The sequence below is a fragment of the Cyanistes caeruleus genome, chromosome 19, assembly GCF_971803275.1.
Source record: "Cyanistes caeruleus chromosome 19, bCyaCae1.hap1.1, whole genome shotgun sequence".
In the NCBI taxonomy this organism is placed as follows: Eukaryota; Metazoa; Chordata; class Aves; order Passeriformes; family Paridae; genus Cyanistes; species Cyanistes caeruleus.
The window spans coordinates 3,628,115-3,649,613 of record NC_141719.1 but is presented as its reverse complement, the minus strand read 5'-3'; the positions used below and the strand labels follow the sequence as shown (position 1 = coordinate 3,649,613).

General features: G+C 52.1%; 1 protein-coding gene across 3 annotated transcripts in view; it reads right to left on the bottom strand.

Annotated features, from left to right (window-relative positions):
• SEPTIN9 (septin 9) overlaps positions 1–21,499 on the bottom strand; it is a 137,280-nt gene that overhangs the window by 70,266 nt on the left and 45,515 nt on the right. The window lies entirely within an intron of this gene.

Sequence of the window (21,499 nt, the reverse complement as noted above, 5' to 3'; positions counted from 1 at the left end):
TGACCCCCGATCCCTCTGTGCCCCCCCCGGTCCCGCTGTGCCCCCCGATCCCTCTGTGTCCTCCGGCCCCGCTGTGCCCCCCGGTCCAGCTCTGTCCCCCGATAGGGACCTCTGTGTCGCCCGGTCCCGCTATGTCCCCTGGCTCCGCTGATCCCACCGGCCCCGCTGTGTCCCCCTGTCCCGCTGTGTCCCCCGATGGATCCCGCTGTGTCCCCCGATGGATCCCGCTGTGTCCCCCTGTCCCGCTGTCCCTCCCTGTCCCGCTGTGCCCCCCGGCACGGAGCCGCCCTGAGGGGTGACAGCCCTCGGGAAGGAATCAGCGCTGCCCCACGGAGGGTGGAACCGGCCCCACACGCGTGGGTCGCTCCCCCGATGTTCTGCGGCGCTGATGAGCCTTTCTCTTCTCGGTTTACCCTTCTTTGGAAAGGGACAGCTCGGCCACGCTCCGTTTTATAATTCCTGCAAATGCTAACCCACCGCTGCCAAATGCAAGCAGCCTGCTCTGGAAAATCATCCCTGCAGGAGCAGCGGGGGATGCAGGACTTGTCCCGAGGCTGAGCCCAGCGCTGAGCACCCGGTGCTGCCACAGCTCCCTCCGCTCCAGCCGGCTCTGGGATGGACCCCAGCCCGCTCCGTTCCCCACCTCTCACACCCCCTCAGGTGGAGCATCTCGCTATCTGATGCTTCTCCCTTCCGCTGTTGATTCAGATCCTGCCCTCCTGACCCTCTTTTTATCCTCCCCGCCCTGTGTTTGGATAGCATCATTTCAAAGTGATGATACCCCCTGAAATGTGTCCAGGCACATCAACAGGAAAAGAAAAATGAATGGGTTGGGCTTTTAGTCCACTTTGGGTGAACCATAAAGGAAAATTATGCAAAACAGTAGTAGAGTTACTGTCAGTTACTGCAGAAAGTATGAGCTTCACCACAGATGTCACCCTTTTAATTTCACACATTTAAAGTCTGCAAACACCACAGACTCCCCCAGAGTGTACATGAATCAGAAAATGAAACCAACAGTACCAGTTTCCCCAGACTCAACAAGCTGCAGGCTTTCTGTACTGTCCAAGGAAAGGCATTACTTGAAGACGTGGGAACTGTTTAAATAATCTTGAGAACACACCTTTACAACAGAAGTCTGGTATTTTAAGGCAGGTACAGTGGGTTTCCTCTCCTCTGACAGGCAGCAGTGCTCAGCTCTTTCATTTTTTGCTCCCCTCGTGGTGTCAGAAACCACGGGATGTACCAGAGCAGTGCAGGGAGGAACAGCTCTGCATCTCTCTGCATCACGAGTGGAAACAAAAATGCATTTCCATGCAATTCACTGCCTGTAAAGCTGCTTGGTGTCACCCTGGCTGAACACCATCAGCTGTCCCCCATGGCTTGGAGGAGAACAGGAGGGACCTGTGGTTCCCGTGGCACCGAGCTCAGCTCCCTGGGACCAAGTCCCTGCTGTCCCCAGCGTGGGGACAGGTGGCAGCTGCCACACTGCACAGCACCAGAGGGCTCAGCCCTGTCACCGGCATCGATTTTTGAAAGAAATTGTCTTTATTTTTCTCTGCCCAAGCGCTCTTATGCAGGTCACATCCGCAATCCATTTCCAGCAGGTAAAAATGTAGCTGTCAATAATTAACTTTGTTACTGAGCGAGGAAAAAAGTCCCACTTTGTTAAAAATCATGGATGACCCCCTCACTGGGAAAAGCACAACCTGGATTAGACTTTTCCAAAACCTGTTAAACATCCTGACTATAGCCTCATCACAAAGCTGTAGAAATGGGTTTAAACTAAACAAGACAAACTAAAAATCCTTGTTGTAAAGAAGATTTTAACAGAGGAATACAAGCAATCAGAGGAAGGACCAAGCACGTTTTTTGATGTTCAGAGTCTAAGCCCTTGCAAATCCCGTAAGATTCGATGTGAGAGCCTCTGCTTGGAGTTCCGTGGCACTCTCTGAACTAAGTGACACAGGGATTGGTGTGATGCTGTCATGGGGACCCTGTTTTTGAGGTCAACAGGCGGCAAGAAGGAGAAAACCACTAGAAAAAAACCACAAAACATTCTTGATGTACTGTGGTAGAGAGCGTCACAATGTCATCTGCTGGTCTGCTGGAGCTGGTGAAGCTCAGAGCACTTCAGCAGAAGAGGTTGAGGCAGTTTGGGTCAGTCCCAGCTCCCTGGGTCACTCTGCATTTCCCAAGCAAAGGCAATGTTATTATCCTGGATCTAATAAAAGTTTAGCAAATCAAGCAGCCAAGAGGAGAGCCCCCAGAAGTGTGAAATAAAATATCCGGGCTGGAAGTAGGAGTTCCTTTTCATTAAAACCAGCTGGGTCATATTGCACCCATGTGCACCTAAGGCACTGAGAGGGGGAGAGAAAGATGGAAAATTACAGCAACTAAAGAATAACAAGAATATCCAGAGCTCTAGCAGTAAATATTTAAAGCAGTAAGGTATGTAAACAGCTCACCCCATACCCCAAGCGCCTGCTAGAAGAGGAGCAAGCTTTCCTCCAGGGAGATAAACCCATCCTTCTCTCTCTTGGAGACTTTCTTGCCCTTTAATCTCATTGAGCCATGTCAGAAGCACAGAAGATGCTCTTTACAAGAGCATCAAACCAGAAAAATCATCCCCTTGACCAAGCTTCACATAACCAAACTCCACTTCATCTGCTTTTCAACCTGCATCCTCAACCCAAAAGATTTTGTTCTAAATCCTTCTTCTAGAAAGGCAGGCAACCCTGGGAAGCTGAGCCCACATCCCAGAGGGATGGAGACCCTTCCTCCTCCCCTGGAATTGGTTTTTGGGGCTCCCTGTCAGCATAGCAGCAGTGTGGGTTGTACTGCTCAGCCAAATGCAGTTCTGGCACAGCCCCTGCTTTGCCCTTTCCAGGTAGATCGAGGAGATTGAGGATCCTGAGACTTCTCCTGATGAAAGATCTCCCACAGTGATCACATCACCTACACTCCCTTTGATAAAATAATCAGGTTCTGCTCCTTCTGTCCTTGTGGCAGGGGTTTTCTTCAGTCACTTATCCGGCTTTCCCGCTCCTTTCTCATATCACAGGAGTTTGTAATTACATTTCCATTCTTATCTTTAAGGAGAAAGAACTCCCTTCTCAAGAGGAAGAGAGCAGATCTCATCTCTTCTGTCACTTGCTGCTCCCCTTGCTCACACAACCAAGGGTCTCACTGTTTTTACTGTACCAGAAGCCTCACCTCAAGCTCCTGCTTTGATAAAACCTTTGGGATCCTCTACACAGCAACTGCTGCCCAAGATAAAATTCCTGTTCTCCAAAGCACTGGCTGCAGGAGAATTTTAGGTAAATATTTTCCTTGCTGTGTTAAATTACAGTAGAAATATTTCTTGTTTCCTTTCTATGCCAGGCCACCAGTGACTGCTCAGCCCTTGTTCCTTCACCATCGCTCTGCTCTTCAGATGAGCAAGAGACTTCCTGCAAAGTTGTTTTATTGGCCTAGAAGTGATTTCCTGCCCCCAGAAAGGCAGTCTGTAAAATCTGCTGATCACTCAGTTACAGGTACCAAGCTAAAAATGGATTGATGCCACAAGAGCTGGCAGATGCAAGAAACTTTAACCCTTTTTTTTCTGTCTGCTTCACCCCTGGGCTCTCCTGCCGTGCAGCAGGGATTTGCCTCGAGGGCTTCTCCAGATCTCAGCTCAAACTCCTCCAGAAGCAGCCAGTGCTGGTCACAGCCTCTGCCCATGGGTATGGGGGACCAGAAAGCAACCAGACTTAGAAAGTCACTTCAAGGAGAAAAAATGTCATAAGAGAAAAAACAAAACCCTAAGGAAACAAGGAGGTGGCATGTATCAGCTTTAGAAGATCCTTTAAAAGACGAAGGCAGAAAAAGTACTTTCCTATCCAAACCCATTTCAAAAAGCACTGTGCACTTCCCTTGCAGGCTGCTAAGAATGCAGTTTTTCAGGCAGATTTTCTTCCTCCCACCAGTCAAAGTTTTTCTGAACCCGGCAGCTCTTATCAGTCTCACAATCTGCTGCAGTCATGAGCAGCAGGCTGGGTTAGACCAGGGCCATGAGTCATTGTGGCTACCTGAGCTTTAAAGTATCTCCTACACAAAAATGGGCAATTCATCCACAGGATCTTCCCCTTCCTCCTCGTATTTTAATTAGAAAATAAAACTTTTTATTGATTATGGCCTCTCCCATCAAATGCTTTGAGGCTTACAGACCAAAATTAATACGTAGGAATAGCTAGATATCATTTTTATTAACCACTCAGTGTTTCTTTGAGAGGCCAAATACCTTTCCTTGCTGCTGATCACAGGTGAAACCTCCTTCCCAGCTTTTATGGGAAGGTGTAAGGGGTGGGTGGAGGCACTTGCAGTGTGAGCCACCAAGCCCAGTGTGCTCAGGGCATCACTTCCAACTCAGCACCGGGCAGCTCTGGCTGCAGCATCCCCTCAGCAGCACCAACACGGGGGCACAAGGAGAGGCAGGTTTATAATCACCCAGATGAGGCAGATTTTAAAGGTAAAGGAGTGGTGAGTCACAGCTCTTCTCTCCAAGCCAAAAATAAAAGGTTGTTGCCATTACCCTCCACTCCTGTGTTCTGTGCAGCTTCTGAGCTCCTGCACTGCCTCTGCCCCAAAACCACCTCTGCATCCAAACCCACCTGGGAGAGCTGCAGTCACCTCCATGGGACAGGTGGGGAAACTGAGGCAGGATCAGCTGTCCCTCAGAGTCGGGGAGCTGCTGTGTGACCAGAGCAGAGCTGGGAGCCCCCACTCCTTGGGAAGCGCTGCTGTCACTGCCTGGGGACCAGGGGACTCCGGAAGGAAAATCAGACGTGGTTCCCATCCCCTCCGCCCATGCTTTGGTGAAGATGACGGCGTGAATCCAGCCCTGATTACGCAGGAATTGTCACGAAAAGAGGCTCTTTCCCAAGGCTCCAGGATCTTCCTGCTTCCCAAGGGTAGGAAACACAGGGAGGACGGACACATTTCAGTGCTCGTCACACTTCCCTTCCTCGGCAAGGAAACCAAGAGCATGGGAAAAGCTAAAATAATTCAAAATAGGTTTGCTAATTTGAGATTTCTGGATAATGAACTGGGTTTTTGTTTGGTTGGTAGGCTGGTTGGGGTGTTTTTTGTTGTTTTGCTTGTTTTGTTTTGTTTTTTTAAAAGAAAATGCTGCCGGATCTCATCTGTCAGTGCCACAGACCAGGATCTGCACAGCAAGGCTCAGGTGACTTTGAAGACTGGATAACAGGAAAAGGACAAAATCTGGCAGATTGGCAGAAGGGCAGCACTTAGAGGGCTTTTAATAAAGTCTTTGCTCATGGAAAGAGCCTCAGCACAAAGGACCTCTCTGCCCCCGTAGGTCCCAGCATGACCACAAGCCACCAATGTCATAAAATTAAAGTGAGGAGCTCCTAAAATGTATTAAATGAGAGCCTTTCAGTGGCAAACAGAAACCATTAGAGCTCTGTCGTGAGTCATCCTGGCTACCAGCATCACTCACACCCCACAGGAAGGTGGAGAGGGGATGGGGCTGCCAGAGGCATCACCCACAGATGTGTCACAGGGATGAGCTGCTGTGGGCAAAGATCAGCATTGCCAAAGGAACAAAAAAACCCCAATCCCACCCCAAATGTGGTTATGGCATAAACAGGTCAATAAGAGCAGAACTGAGAAGATTTTAGAGGGGTAAAGTGTAAAGGGACTGATGTGAACTCAAGGGAGCAAAAGGCCAAAGAGGTTTCTGCTTGTAGGAAATAAAATACGACACGAGGAAGGAGAAGGTGCCTGAACCCACAGCTTCTCAGATACCCAGTGTACAAAAGGCCACGCAGCAAAGCTGGTGTTCTGGGACAGCCTGGAGCTGAGATGCCCCATGGGAGCTGGATGGGTGAGGAACAAGCACAGACCCCAGCAGGGACAGAGCCATGAGGAGCAAGGCTTGCCTTCCTGTCAGGTTTAACCCCATTAAATCAGCACGCAGGGGAGGTACTAGCCTGCTCTTGCACAGAACAAGGGATGCATCACGTGTGGTTACACTGAGAGGGGCAGGGAGAGCACCAGCATCCCTCCCCTCACCCTCCTAACCTGGAACCAGAGCTGGAGCTGTCCTGGTCCCACTGTGCTCATCCTCGATGGCCCCAAACACCTCCCTGGGGATTGGTGGGGTCACCCAGAGCTCCCCCAGTGCTAAGGTGGGATTCAAGACAGGGAAGGAAGGATGCCTTGCCTGCAGGAAGGATGCTGTGGCTCCAGGGGCACAGGTTGGGCTGGGGGGCACAGCTCTGCCCCCTCCAACACCCTCCCATGGGCTCTGAGCCTCACCCCCTCCAAGCAGCAATCCATCAGCCCCCTGACCTGGAGACTGAGCTCAGTGCAGCCCCCTCTCCCCAGTGCCGAGGCCCAGCTGGAAGCTCTCCATGCCAAGACGGTGATTCCGTGCCCAGAGCCTGCAGAGGGAAATGCTGCCCCCAGCCTGGGCCAGGCTCATCATCCCATCCACCCTGGGCTCCGGGAGCGCCCTGCTGTCCCCACACCACTGGTGACAGCCCACGTGCCTGGCAGGGAGAAGGGGAGGGAAGGGAAGCACAGCTCCCTGGTGTTGATTAAACAGCAGGGGACACTTGCAGAGGAAGGAAATGGAAAGAGGATCAGGAACTGCATCTGCCTGAACCTCAGGCAGTTAAAACAAACTCAGTCTCAAGCTCTTGTTCTTCTCAGTTTCAGGTCAGACTTTTCTAAGAACCTGGGAGGTGCAATTTAGGATCCAAGCAGAAAACTGACTTAATTACTTTAATTATTTTTTTTAAAAAAATGAATTATGAATTACTGCTTCTTAATTAAGGCCAAACAGGCACAGAACTCGGTGTCTCATGACAGCACAGATGTTTTAATAGAAACAAGAGGCTTCAGAAACCTTGCTCATCCTTAATGAGTTTAACACACACAGGGCTCAGCACGTTTCCTTTGGAAAACCTTCCTGCGTGGTTGGGTCCAGCAGGAATTGCAGTGCCTGGGAACACCTTTTCACTGCTTGTACCCTTCTGGTAGTTGCAGGGGGGGAAGAGAAGGTCAGTCAGAATATTGAATCCCTTGGAAAGAGCCCATTTCCAGCACTGTCAACCTCCCAGCAGCCCCTAATTAGGGAGAATTTGCAGGAATAAATAAACTGGCAGAGCTACATGCGTGCACTCCGCTTCCAGATGTGTATGTCTCATTTTCACGTGGTGTCCGAGGCAGGGCTGGAAACTCCATCCCCGCAGAGCAAGGGGAGGAGGCCGGCACAGCCCAGCCCCTCTGCAGCCCCACGGGCACACATCCCACTCCATCCTGCCTCCCACACACATCCCAGGGGCCTTGGGCACTGTCCTTCACCCCTCCAGTGCTCCCCATCCTTCTCCCATCACACCTGACCACCAGGGACCTTCCCAAGCCCACTGCAGGGCAGGGTGTGAGCTGGGAAATCGCCTCTTGCAGCCCCCACTGCTCCCTCAGCCGCCTGCTCACGACCTTTTCAACCCAAAACTTTCCAGTCATAAATATACCAGCCTCATGGCAGGAAACTTGCTTTTCTTCTGCTTCTCCCCTGTTTCTCAGAGAGCCATTTCCAGCAGCTCGTGCTCCCTGCACCAGCCCCCAGTTGTTTCTCCCCTCTCCTCCAAGATATTCCAGGCACGCAGCAAAATCTGCTGCAGCTTAAAGACCCTAAAATTCCCTGTAAAGGCTCAGGAAGCACCACAAGCTGCAGGTCAGGCCTCAGGAGCAGCTGTACCTCCTGATCTCCCCACTTACCACTACGAGGTTTTATTATTATTATTATTCCTTTTTGACATAAAGCAGTTTGATAAGAACAATTCCCAGATGGAGCCGCAGCCCCACACCCACTCAGCTTCCTCTGGGCAGCATGGACACAGTGTGGGAGCTCACTGCACAGCAGGAGGAGGACACAAGGGCAGGGGGAGAGGAAGGAGAGGAAGAATGAACACAATTTTCCTTTCCTTTTAAAGGTTTTGGCAGACGGCAGCGAAAGCACCAGCGGGGATGCAGAGGTGTGATCATCAGCGTCCACACAGCTCCGAGCACCTCTGGCAGCTTCCCTTTGCTCCAGCTCCATCACACAGGGATGGGAAAGGTGCACAGGTGGACAGGAATTGCTGTCAGAGTCCATGGGGTGTCTCCATGCAGAAGAGAATGTGGTTGTCCTGCAATGGTCCTGCCAGGGGAAACATCCTCAGCTCCACCACTGCTGCTTGGGAGAGCCTGGCAAGGCTGCCATGGGCACACGTTAAATCAGGATTGGTGCTGAGCTCCAGGAGTGCAGATGGGAAAGGGATGAACCACCCTGGGCACTAGCTGCCCTCAGCATGAGCAGGGTCTGCTGTGCCTTCATTAAACCATCCTCTTGAAAAGTCTGTTACAGCCCTCTCAGACTGGCACAGAACACATCCAAGCTAACTCCCACGAAACACATCCCAGGATAATCCCAGACACATCCAAGCTAACTCCCACTGAACACATCCCAGGATAATCCCAGACACATCCAAGCTAACTCCCATGAAACACATCCCAGGATAATCCCAGCAGGATCCAGTGATGAATGGAGCCAAGTTGTGCTGGGCACCACTAAAGAAGCAGCCCTGAGCTGTGGGTTCAAGAGATTTACCCCAAGCACAGGAGGCAGCGTGGGAGCTCAGACTGCAGCTGCCTTTCCTGCTGGAAAAGCGTGCCAAGGGGAATGCAGAGCCCCTCCAACCACACCAGCTTCTGTTCCCCAATCCTCCTAGCACATACCAAGCACTGCCTACTCAGCATCTTCTACAGATGCAGAAGTTTCACAGCTGATTTTAAAATATGGAGGATAAAAAAAGCAATGAGTCAACGTTTTGGGGGAATTTCCTTCAGCTTCCTCTCCCTCCCCCTGCTCAGCCCTGCTGCCTGCCCCAGAGCCTGCTCGAGGCTTCCCTGCTGAGATGAAATCATTGCTGAAGGAGAGAACTGATGCTGCCTCCACTGCCCCAGGCTCACCCTGCCTGCTGGAACAGACTGTCAAACAGCCCTGAGCAGGACAAACACCTGGGCTTCCCCCTCCAACCTGCCCCAGTGCAGCTTCCCAAGAGCCACAACCAGCACACACTGCTGGACGCTGGGGATTTCAGCCTCCAGAGACAAAAGAGGATTGAAAAAACCAGAAAAAATATCAACTGGGATATGTGCTGCAAGCAGGCCAAAAGCAGGGGCCATCCAGCGTTTCCCTAAATGGGAAAGAGGCCCGTGAGCACTCTGGGGGCAGAGCACCAGGCACGGAGAGAGGGCACCAAGCCAGGAGGGAGAGGGGGAGATTTCCAGCAAGCAGTGCAAGGGGAGAGAAACTCCCCACTGGCAAACCCCAAGAAGCAGTAAAACCCTGGGGATGGGCTGAGTTTGGGGGTCTGGAACAGAGCAAAGCTCAGCACCTGGGCTGCCCCCAGAGCATCTCGCTGTCGGCTGCTGGGCAATCAGCTCTGGCACTCGTGTTTCTAAATGAGCACAGCAGAGCTCAAATGTGCTGAAGGGGCAGAGCTGGCTCTGTTCCTTTGCAGTGGCAGCCAGGGCTGGGCTCTCTCTCAGCCCCTTCCCATCTTTTTCGTGCCCATGAACCCCCGTGGCCATGCCCAGCAGGGGAAGGGGAGAGGGCAAATTCTCCTTTCAAGGAGATGTGGTCAGTGCCATCCCAGCAAGCCATGCCACAAGGAGGTCGTGTGTTACCTCTCCTGCCACCCCCAGACTGCAGGCACCACTTGCCATCCCATCACCCACCCCCTCTCTGACGAGCTCAGCGTTGCCATGCTGAATTGTTTTATTAATTCATCTTCCCAAGTGCCCATAATAACCTCACCAGGTCAGGGAGTATTGGACTTGATGTTCCACCAAAAGAATTAAACTGCCCTCTTTTACGAGAAGTTAAAATAAGGTAGAAACTAAATCTGAAATGTTTTTCCTTATAAAGGAATGACAGGAGGAAAGAGCTGGATGCATTAAGCATCAGCCTTCCTCGTTCAGCAGGGACTGGCAGTGTCTATAAACTCAGGGGATGTTGTTATTCCCAGACAAGTAATCACAGACAGACCAACACAGCCAGGTTTGCCTCGACACAAGGAATAAACTGCCAGACCTGGGCTCTGTCCTTGACACACCTCCAGAAAAAAACCCTGCACCACAGAACCCCCGGGTTGCTCAGTTCAACAACCAGCTGGCATTTCTGAGAGCCAAACAGAACTGCCCTGCTGCCTCCTGCCAGCGCTGGGGGCCCTGGGGAGCACTCTCCTGCAGAAACATGTGCCATGGCTTAGCAGCAACACCCTCCTGCAAGAGGGACCTTACCCACTGCAGGGACAGCGTGTCCAGCAGCCCAGCCACAGGTGTGCACACCCCAACCAAGCTCCCCTTCGGGAGGTGCTTTCCAAACAAACCTTCTCCACAGCGCCTACTTGGAGCTTGGGAAAGCATCTCCTGCCAGCTGGAGGCCAGACAGCAATCCCTGCACTGCAGAGAAGCGCAGACAGCCCTGGGCACTCGCTCAGAGCCAGCCATGGTGACCCGAGGCAGGAGCAGGGCTGGGCTGTCCCTGTCACCAGCCCAGCAGCTCTGTGAGAGGATGCTCTCGTGCAGCTCTGCTGAGCCAGGCCTCGTGGAAGCAGCCAGAGGCCAATTTGCACATAAACAGCCAATTAGTTGGAGAAAGAGATGCCCACTTGGTGGCTTGCCAGTCTGGAGACAGATTTAAGACATGCGGGAATTCAATCTCCGGTCCAGATATCGCTGTGGCCAAGCAGGCCACCTCCTTTACTGGCCTCTGGGAGAGCCTCTGGCAGCACAGCAAAAGGAGTATTGAGCAAAGCTACAGACTGGCTTGGAAAAGCTTGAGGCATTTTGCAGCCAAGCTTGGTGTAAACACATTGATAATGCTGTTAGCATGGGGCTGGGAGGAGCGGGGCTGTGCAGCAACAGCAGGACTCTGTCTGCCCCAAGAAAGCCCCTTTCTTGCCATGCACATGTTTAGTCCATGATCTGTGTCTGCTGCCAGCCACAGTCACACCAAAACCTGCTCACCTCGTCTGTCTCCTCTGCAGGCACGGCTGTGAGCGAGGCAGGAGCGCAGGGCTCGCTCACAAAGCCCTCTCTGCTCTGGGCTGTCCTGGCTCTGAGGTGGAACCTCCACCCTCAGCAAACACCTTCCTCACAGTTTAACACACAGGGGGGCCGTGGTGGGCAGCAGCCTCACGGCAGAGGTGGGGAAAGCTCCTGTGAGCAGCTTTGATGGGGCTCATCTCAAACTCAGATCCATTTCTCCCATGGAATCATGGAATGGTGGGGGTTGGAAGGGACCTCTGAAGGCCATCTGCTCCAGCTCTGTGACAAACAGGCTGCTCTTCCACCAGATAATATTGCTCAGAGCCCTGCACAGCCCATCCAGGGGACACAGCTGTGCCCTGCTGCCTCGTGGGCAGAGGCTGGGGGACAATCCAGCACCAAAACTCAGTGTCACCTCTTGATCAGAGAAACTTTCCTGCCCCCACATCCCCTCTGCACCTCTAAGAGAGGGGCTGTCCCAGCTCTGTGGGCAGGATACAGCCTCCCCAGCCAGAGGATCAGAGCATCCTAGGTCTGCTGAGGATTTGGGACACTTGGATCCACCTTTGGTCACGTTGGTGCAGTCCCAGAATAAAGCCTGCGTGCCCATCCCTGGCAGATCTGCCTTGATGTGGCTGTCACTCTGATCTGTGTCGCTCAGCAGCTCTGCTGATTGCTTGAGAAAAGGCAGGTTTGTGCAGCTCCTGAGCTCAGCCAGCCGTGCACTGCCTGCAGGGGACACAAACTCCCGTCCTGGCACGGGGGAGACGATGGCAGCACGAGTCAAACTCCTGCAAATGCACTCAGGAAGACATTCCTGGAGCTCTAAGAAACAGCCCTTCCTCCTCAGCTCCTGCTGAGCACCTGCCACCACCCCAGAGTCATCCCTGTGTCACCAGGATTTTATTAAAACTGTGGAGCAAGCACTTCAGGAACAGTGAATATCCGTGCTGCCTTCCACAGCGGTGAGCTGGGGTCCCAGCACAGCACAAGCTCTGCAAAGCCCTCCCTACCCTCTCACTGAAGCGTGGGAGTTGAACAAGGATCAGTATTATCCACTGAACCACAGGATGAGCTCTGCAGGAACTGGCAGGCTGGATTGTTTCCAGTTGCTAAAGAAGGCAAATAGTCCAGCCCAGTTCTCTCGTGCCACATGTGTGGAGCATTTGCAGACTTGAGAATGTGGAGACACCCCATCCCCATCCTGAGAAGCAGGCAGTGTCCCTCACACACCCCCAGCAATGCCTGTTACTCACAGGCAGAGTGGCACCCTCAAACAATTCTCTTTATTTTCCTGAATTAAGCATTAAAAAGCATTTTGAAGACAGCCCTTTCCTTCTAGGTCTTGCAGGCTGATAGAAAGAAGAGCTGGCAAAACCCAAGGAAGGCTGTCAAAGGAATAAAGCAAAATAAACCCCTCATAAGGAATCAGCCACAGTGTGGCACAGCCAGGGCTTTGCCTGGGAAGGGCTGACTGGAGTTCACATTATGCAACAGAAGGATGAGCTGGGCGTCCTCCAGGGAGAAACATCCCAAGCCAGACACAATTCTACATGTCCCACCCTGCTTGGAGCCTCCAGAAAAGTTTCCCACCTCGAAGATGAGGACCCCTTTGCATCTCATCACCACTCCTGATTTTCTGCATGACGATAGCCCTGCCTTTCAGCCACATCCAGACACACCTGGGTATGTCTGCATTTCTGTCACAGGGGCTCCCCCAGCCCATACAGTCACACCAGGATGGATTTCCAGACCCAGCAGATTCTCAGCATTTATGGGATGTCCTTGGCCTGTGTTTCCCTTTGGTGCTCTCCTCAGGGAGCTGTGCAGCTCTCCTGCAGCAACACTGCAAGTTCCCACAGCAACAGCCATCGAGCTGCCCACACCTCAGTTTTGAGGACAACAAAATCTTCCAGCTGGCACCGAAAGGGCCTCACTAGGTGTTAACTGTGCCTTTGCTTCCTTTGCCTCTGACCCTCACACGCAGAGCTGGGAGCTCCTGGCAGCCAAGCCCACTCACAGTGAGCCCCAGCTCAGCTCCAGAGCCAAGGGAACCCCTGTGGGTTACAGCCTGTTGCTGCATGTGCTGTCAGAAAGGCACAGAGTGTCACAAATCACCCAAAGGGCCAGGCCCTGTCACAATGATCCAGATTTATCGCTATTCTCCTTCCCCAAGGGGTCTGGAAATCTTCAGGACAAGCCCATGAACTGCAGCACCTCAAAGCCCACATCCTGCTGCTCCACCTTCCCGCTCCACCCAGCCCCAGAAGCTCCCAGAGGTGTGGCATCCTCCTTTGCTGCCAGTCCGGAGATAAACCTCCACTCCTACGCCTTCCTCGGCAGAAAAACCTGATTGTGGTGGAGCGGGAGCGCAGCATCCCCAACTGCAGGAGGTGACAGACGCAGGTGGAGCCACACAATCAAACCCAAACTCCTGAAGATGACCCTGCTGGTCTCTCTCTCGCTGTGTGTGGGTCACTCCCAACATCTCCAGCAGCAGCAGTGGACACTGGGATGGCCCAAAGCCACCTCACACCCCACAGCGGGATCCCCCCGACCTCGCTCTGCCCGATGTGCCTCCCGTCCCTTCCCAACCTCACAGAGCTGCCAAAGCTTCTGGGGCAGCTCTGCCTCTTGCAAGGGACTGTCAGCAGTTTGCAGAGTGCATGTCCCAGCCTCGGATGTGGAAGAAGGATGTTTATGTAACCCTCGGAAAACGCCAAGCGCAGCAGGACTGCCCGGGAATACACGTTCAGCTGTGGGAGCTCTGACAGCCACCTCAGCCCAGATCCCTGCTCTTAACTCAGAATAATAAAAGGGCAGCTTCCTATTTAATGGAAAATAGCAAAGTCCTTGCAATGCAAGATGTTCTTGTTCATGGCAGATGTGGCTGATGAGCCCGGTATTAAATCCAAGTGGCCACTTCCAGCGCTTCCTGAGAGAGACCAGCTCCCCACAGAGCCAATTCTGCATCTCTGCTGGAAAACACCAGGTTTGCTCCTTGTCCTTGCTTTCTCTTTGTTTTTTTAAAGCCAGTTTCTTTTCCAAGCCAATAACAGGCCTGAAAACCAGCCTGGCTTTATTGCTGAAGTCCATGCAATACTAACAAGAGCGCTATGAAGGGAATGTTTTTGATGATGGCTCTGACATCTCTGCTTGAAAAAAGAAAATCTCATTCTTGAGCAGCAGTCTGCCTTGGAAAGCAGCTTTACAAATATTGCCAGCTCCTGATGTTGCTTACCTTTCCTAACAATGAGAAAAGCACTAAAAACATCCAAAAGGCAGCGAAGAGCAAGTCAGGCACCTGGGAGTCAACATCTAAAGAAGCTGCAGGGAAACGTGAGAGTCACTGGGACATGCAGAGGTGGGAATGGCAGAGGTTTCAGATGGAGGTGATGCCTCCACACCTCATCTTCACCATCCTCACACAGATTCCCACACTCTACACATCCCCAGACACTGCTGACCTCCACAGTTCAGTGCAATCCCTATTTAATATTTAAACAGAGAAAGAAACACGAGAGACAGTTCAATTAACTCAAAGAGCTCCCAGATGGCCAGAGACAATTAGGGAACAGTCCTGTCCTTCCCAGCTGCACAGAGATTGTGCAGCACCACCTGAAGGGATGCACAAGCAGCAGCAACCTGAATTTCAACTCAAAACACAACATGAACTTCTGCCAAAGTTCAGGCAGCCTCTGCCCCCTGCAGCTATCCTTGGCTTCACGCTGGATTTGAAGCCAGCACGGTGGAGTTTGACAGGAAAAGCTGACACTTCAGATGCACTCGTATGTCAACAGCTACAGCTTTTTACTTCATGGGGAAATCTGTCAGCTGAATGTCCTGTCACAGCCAAGGTGCCCCTGAGCAGCGTGTCCAGCACAGAATCGGATTTCCCATGATTTAACTTGGGCAATGTTTGCTGCTGCCAGGGCACAGAGGGGCTCCCAGCAGAAAGAGGGCACTGACAGCCACCAACACAACCTGCAGAGGGAGCTGGCAAAAAAAAAAAGAAAAAAAAGAGTAGATGCTCGGGTTTGATGGATAATTGGTGCTGTAGGGTGAATCCTTCAATGCAGAAAAATGGGTGTCCTGCTGTGGGCCCGTTGTTTGGATTCACACCTCTCTGTGAGCACAAGAAGCAAAATAAACTTTTCTTGTTATCACAGAATCACAAAATGGTTTGGGTTGAAGGGACCTGAAAGACCATCTTGTCTCAGCCCCTCTGCCATGGGCAGGGACACCTCCCACTGTCCCAAGCCCCATCCAACCTGGCTTTGGACACTTCTGGGGATGGAGCACACACAGGCTCTGGCAGAGGAGCAAATCCTGGGTGAGCAGACAAACCTGAGCTTTACCAGAGACAGAGCAGAGCTCGGGTCTCTGCTGCCTGCACAGGGAAACTGCACACAGGGAGAGGAGGGGGAGGAAGGCAAGGAGCCAAGAGAGGGAGAGCTCTGGCTGAGACCCCACCCTTGCTGCTCAAACCCTCCTGATACCCCTCCTGCTGCCTCTGAGGCCCTTTTCTCCAAAATACCTTTTCAGGCCTGCAGCAGTTGTGTGATTGGCACAGCTCTCTGGCAGCCCTTCAGCCCCCATGAGCAAACCAGCTCTGCATCACCCACGGTCAAACATCCCCTTCCTCCAGCCCTTGTGCCTCTGGCTGTCACCTGCCGACCCTGTGCAGGGCAAGGTAAAGTTTCCAGCTGCAGGCAAAGGGCACTCTGAGCACTCTTGAGATGCAGAGGGAGCTGTGCAGCTGTGACAGGGGTGAGAAGAGGACACCAGAGCTGGGTTTTACCCAACCTGGGGCTCAGCCACGAGATGAAGAGCAGCTGGAGCACTGCACAGCCCTGGTGCACAGGTGTAGCCACAGCAAGACAGGACCAGTGCCATGGCACAGCCTCCTGCTGTATCATTTTGGAGCAAGGCCAGGAGCAGGATCCAAACCACAAAACTCCATCCGTGCTCAGGGATCCATGTGAGGTTTGGCAACATCCCCCATGGCCTCACAGCACAGCCTGAGCAAGAGCCCAGTGCCACAGTAACACCAGTTACTGCAATAAACAATTACTGGAGCACCAGTAACACCAGTTACTGCAATAAACAATTACTGGAGCACCAGTAACACCAGTTACCACTACAAGCAGTTACTGGAGCACCAGTAACACCAGTTACCGCTACAATTACTGGAGCAGCAGTTGTAAGAACCCACAGAGAGATGGGATCTTCAGACAGCTCTCTTTTATAATTCTGTTTATTCCACAGGCTGGGTTACAGCAGTTGGGGCAGTCCTACAGCTGCTGGCCACAGACAAGCCCTGTGTCCTGAAGCCCATTTAATTCTGGTTACAATGCATTATATCTCTTCTTACATAACAACCAACCAGCATCATACACAATACCTTTACATTTCCATATATCCAATCAAAATTGCTAAAATTACCATACTGTGTTAGTGACTAACCAATCATCTGAGTTAGTAATTACATGTTAAACTTTGAAACTTGTTTTGCAGTGGAAAATTCTTTTTGCTTTGGTAAAAAACATTTTTCTGTCTGCCTGTGCTTTTTCACTTGGTAGCAAACATGCTTTGTTTGAAGACCACTTAACCTGTTGGACTTTAGCCATAAAACCTCCTTCTAACTAACTAAACCTTTGTTCTCTCAGCTGTTTCAGCAACAACTGGTGCTAAAAACATCTTTTTATATATCAAAGCTTGCTTTCATTTCTAGAGAACCTTCTGCTAAGCATTCATCTCTGTGAAACTTTTCTGTTAAATTCCCATCCTTCCCAACACCAGTTACTGCAACAAACTGATGAGCAAAGGGGAGAGAGCCCTGGAGGACATCCTGCACTTCAGCAGGTTTCTCCAGGGGTGTCTCAAGGGCTGAAGAGGTACAAGAACAGGGTCCAGGAGCAGCCCTGTGCATGGGAACACTGCCTGCAGCACTCGGCTCTGCTGCAGAGGGGAGCGGCGAGGGAAGGGTTTCCTGGTCTGTGGCCAACACTGCTGTTTATGGAGGATATGCCTTCCCCAGGGTGTGTTTCAATAGAGAGCACGAGACTCACAATTTCATAGTTCACTTTCCCTCTCCACCCACCGGGAATTTATCATTTTTTCTGGAAAAAAACCCAAAACACCTCCCCCAAAACAACCAACAGCTCACCAGCCTCAGTGGTTTCCAACCAGGCTCCCTTCCCTGAGGAGCAGCTGTCAATACAGAGACCAACCAGGGCTTTTCAGGCAGCTAAAGTCAGGTTTGACCAGTTCTCCACTTGAATGGATCAAAGAATGTAACAAAGGGGAGAACTGGGAAATATTTTAGGTGCTGAAGCCCTCTTCATGGTCCAACAGTTTATCTGCTCTCAAGGCTGCCTGCTTTGCCTCTATCTTGATAAATCTGTGAACAATTAAACACAAACCCTCTTGGTGAGTGTTCCTGGAGTGGCAGCTCCAGCCTCATCACTCTACAGAGCCAAGAAAAGCCACAGGGGGAAGGAAAACAATTAAACAAAACTAAATGTTTCAGGGCTGGGGAGGGAGAACTGGGGGAAGTGGTAGGTCCCTACAGGATCATCCTCCTTTCCAGGGGAAGAGAAGGCAATGTTTAAATACTTCAGCAGAAGACAGCAGGGAAGGGATGACCAGGTTAATGTGCTCTTCCTTCTCCCCAGGGAACAGAGGAGATCAGATGAAAGAGGCAGGGAAGGGACACATCAGCCTGCTGAGCAGTGCTGGAGCTGTGAACAGGGCCCTGGCAGCACCAGCATCTCTCCAGAGGAAGTTCTGCCTGTGCCAGCCCTGCCTCCAATGCCTGAGGAATGGGCATTGCCAGAGAGAATAAATCCTGTGCTCCTGCTCTTTCACACCCCCCAGCAGAGGCAGATGCAGTGGGAACAGCTCGTGTCCCCAGCCTGATGTTCACCTACACCCCACATCTCACATCAGCCCCTGCCCACAGCCCCAGCCCTGCCTGGGGGTGCTGACACATCAAGGGTCAAATTCCCAGCTTTATCACCACAAATCCCTCTCAGCTGCCCCGCAGTGGATCCTGAAGTGCCAAGGAAAAGCGGAAAGTATCCACCTCATTTTCCATCTAGGAAGTGAGAGCACACGTGTTAAATGATTCACACAAGGGCACAGAGCAGGAAGAGGACTCCAGCAGCTTTAAAGTGCCACGAGATTATTCCCTCCTGCTGCTGTTTAAATCCTGACTCACTAGTAAATAAAGGCTGTACCAAAACCCAAATCTGCTCAGGAGAGGAGAGGAGAACCCTGATGTTTTTAGGAGAGGGGTACCCCTATGCTTTTAGCACCGTAGTAATAAACATTGTCCATTCTACTGGATAAAACCCCTCCCTACAAGGACATAAATCAGAATTTACTGTCCTTGGTTCTAAACCTCAGCAGTTATTTGCTTTTACAGCCAGACACAACCTTTCAGAGGTGAAATTCAAGTGGACACCTGGAGGGTGAAGGGACATCCCTGGGACAGGTGAGGAGTGATGCAGGTGTGGGAGGCTGGAGCAGGAATTGGGGGCAGCTCCTGGGGGCTGGGCAGGGAATGTGGCAGTGCCCACCTCATCCCTCCAGCCCTGGGGTGAGCCAGGGGCATCCAGAGCCCCCAGAGCGCTGCACTGCCACTTCCCAGCCACATATCCCTGTCCCACACTTGATACCCCTGTCCCCCACTCAGAACCCCCGTCCCACACTCAGAACCCCCGTCCCACACTCAGAACCCCTGTCCCACACTCAGAACCCCTGTCCCACACTCAGAACCCCTGTCCCACACTCAGAACCCCCGTCCCACACTCAGAACCCCCGTCCCACACTCAGAACCCCTGTCCCACACTCAGAGCCCCTGTCCCACACTCAGAACCCCTGTCCCACGAGCTGTCCCCCCTGCCTGGCCCCTGACACCCCGCTGCCAGCCCCAGCACGTCCCTGGGGATGGGGATGAGTCAGCAGGAGTGACAGACTCGTGAGTCAAAGAGATGACGGCCAAAGCCTCCGGAGATGCTGACACATGTGGATGCTAAATCTGAACCAGAGTGCCTGTAGTTATTGCAGGCCACATAGCTCTCAGGCCTGACTGAAGCCTAGCCTGGGAAATTCATGAGAAGGAATTAAAACAATTCTCAGAGATACTAAAACAGCCTTGCAGGTGTTGTTTTGCAACCTGTTGTTTCTCCTTGCAAGAGACAGTCAAGGGGGGCAGAGTGCCCCTGACCAATGATGGTGGTGTAGTACTTTGTTAACCAATAAGAGTTTCCTTTCTGTACTTTTCCACGTATCTGTCTATAAGACAGGGCTGAAGCAATAAACTAGGAATTCTCCTGTCGTGACTCCCTTGAGAGTCCATGGTCGTTCCTTCAAGCCGTTCCCAATCGGAGTGACAGACACATCCGCCCTTCCCTGCTGGAAAGCAGTGGCCAGGACTGTGGGATGCAGCTGCTGAAGGGCAGGGTGACCCTGATGCCCTTGAGTGGCCACCTAGAACAGAGGCTGGACAGAGTTAAGAGGATAAAGTGATATCACTTATCACTCAGTGATACACCTTGGGCAGCCTCACAGAGATGGATGATGTCACGCGTTTTTCTGACAATTACAAGTTTGGTCTATTTGCATATCCGAGGTTAATTGTTCAATTACATCTTCAGGTAATGAAGTCATTCCCCCAGTTTGTTCCCCGCAAAGTTCATACTTTTCAGAGCCTGAAGTTGAGATGGTGTCCTGAATCTCAGGCCTGGAGAGGATTGTTTTGTCTGACCAAACTGTGAAGAGAGCTTACTAACACTCCATGTGGAGCTCAGAGTTATACACTGATGAGTACAGGGCCTGAAAAATGTAAAAGCTAAAATCTTAAGGCATCAGCCCAGAGGGTCAGCCCAGGGAATCTCAGCCACCTGAGATGGGGCAGATTTCCTAGAGGCATCCTGGGGGGTAGTGAAGCCAACCAAGGTGTTCCTCATGCAGGGATCCCCCCCAGGTATGTGCTGAAAAAGCAGCAAGAAGTTTTGGGATGTTCTTTACAGGGTGTAGGTTTGAAAATGTCAGCTGAAACAGTGGGGAAAAGCCTTTTTGCACTCCTTTACACACGGTGTAGTCAAGGAAACAGGTCTCTGGACTGGAAAATGGGAGATCTGAGGCTGATGTCCTGCGCAGCCCCAGGCAATCGACTCTTTACGAGTCACCTTGTAAAGACATCACAGCGTTTCTGTAAAAGCTGTCAGGACCTTGCCTCCAGCTACACTCATGTCAGTCATCACCCAACCCCTCTGACACAGACCCTGCAGCAGTGCCACAGCAGCAGTGACAGAGCCACGCAGAACACCCGTGGGCAGGACAGCACTGCAGGGCTGGCATCGGCCTCCCGATTCCCCCCAGCTCAGGGCAGCTCAATACTCTGCATTTCCAGCACCACTCAGATGAGAAGGTCTGGAAAGTTCTTTGCTCACAGCCAGGGGAGAGCCAGGGATCAGCAGCTGTGCCAGGCAGCAGCAGGAGCTGCTGAGGAATAGAGCCCCTCACACAGGACCCTGCTGCTCCCCGACCTCAAACAGGGCCCTGCTCAGACCTGAAGTCCAAGCCAGAATCTCAGAAGCACCAAAACTCAGGGAGTTCATGATTTGCTGTAGCTCACCCGAAGTCAGCAGCACAGGGACAAAATCCCAGACTTAGGCACCGAAACCAGCCTTACCCACACCCAGATGTGTCTGCCCAACACAGCTGTTACCTGCAGCGTTTCTTCCTCCTTCTTTTTCCCCCAGTTAAAGCAGAAACTGTCCTGGGACTCATCTCCTGGGTTCAAATCCTGATCCAAGCTCCTCAGCCTGCAGCTTCACACCACTCAGCTCCCCAGGAGCTGATTTTCAGCTTCATGGGTGTCCTTCAAAACAAGCCTTCCTGCCAGGTCAGGATTTTAGCTCTCCATCTGTCCCCCTACACCACCCAGACGGATTCAAATTTGCCCCGGACAGAGGCTCTGGCTTCATCTGCTTCAGCCCATGTGGGTCACTCCATCCTGTGTGTGCTGGGCAGGTTTGGCACTGCCAGGGGTCAGGCATCCAGAAAACACCCAGAAAACACCCAGAAAACACCCAGCACACGCCCCTGCCTCCCAAACCCCTCATGTCAGCTTCTCTTCTGGCCAGCAAGGTCTGTGACACCAAAGCCTCTCCATCACTGTGAGCAAGACATGGAAGCACAAAACCCTGGAAAGAAAAAAGCTTCTGAGACTAATGAAGAGCCCACATCCTGCAGCCCTGGGAAGGAGAAAGTGCTGCATGCAGGCAGGCAGTGCCAGCTGGCAGGGTGGGCTGCTGGCATCGACAGATGCGGCCCAGCTTGGGAAGCTGTGCAGAGAGAACCCAGCTTTGGGGGAGTCAGG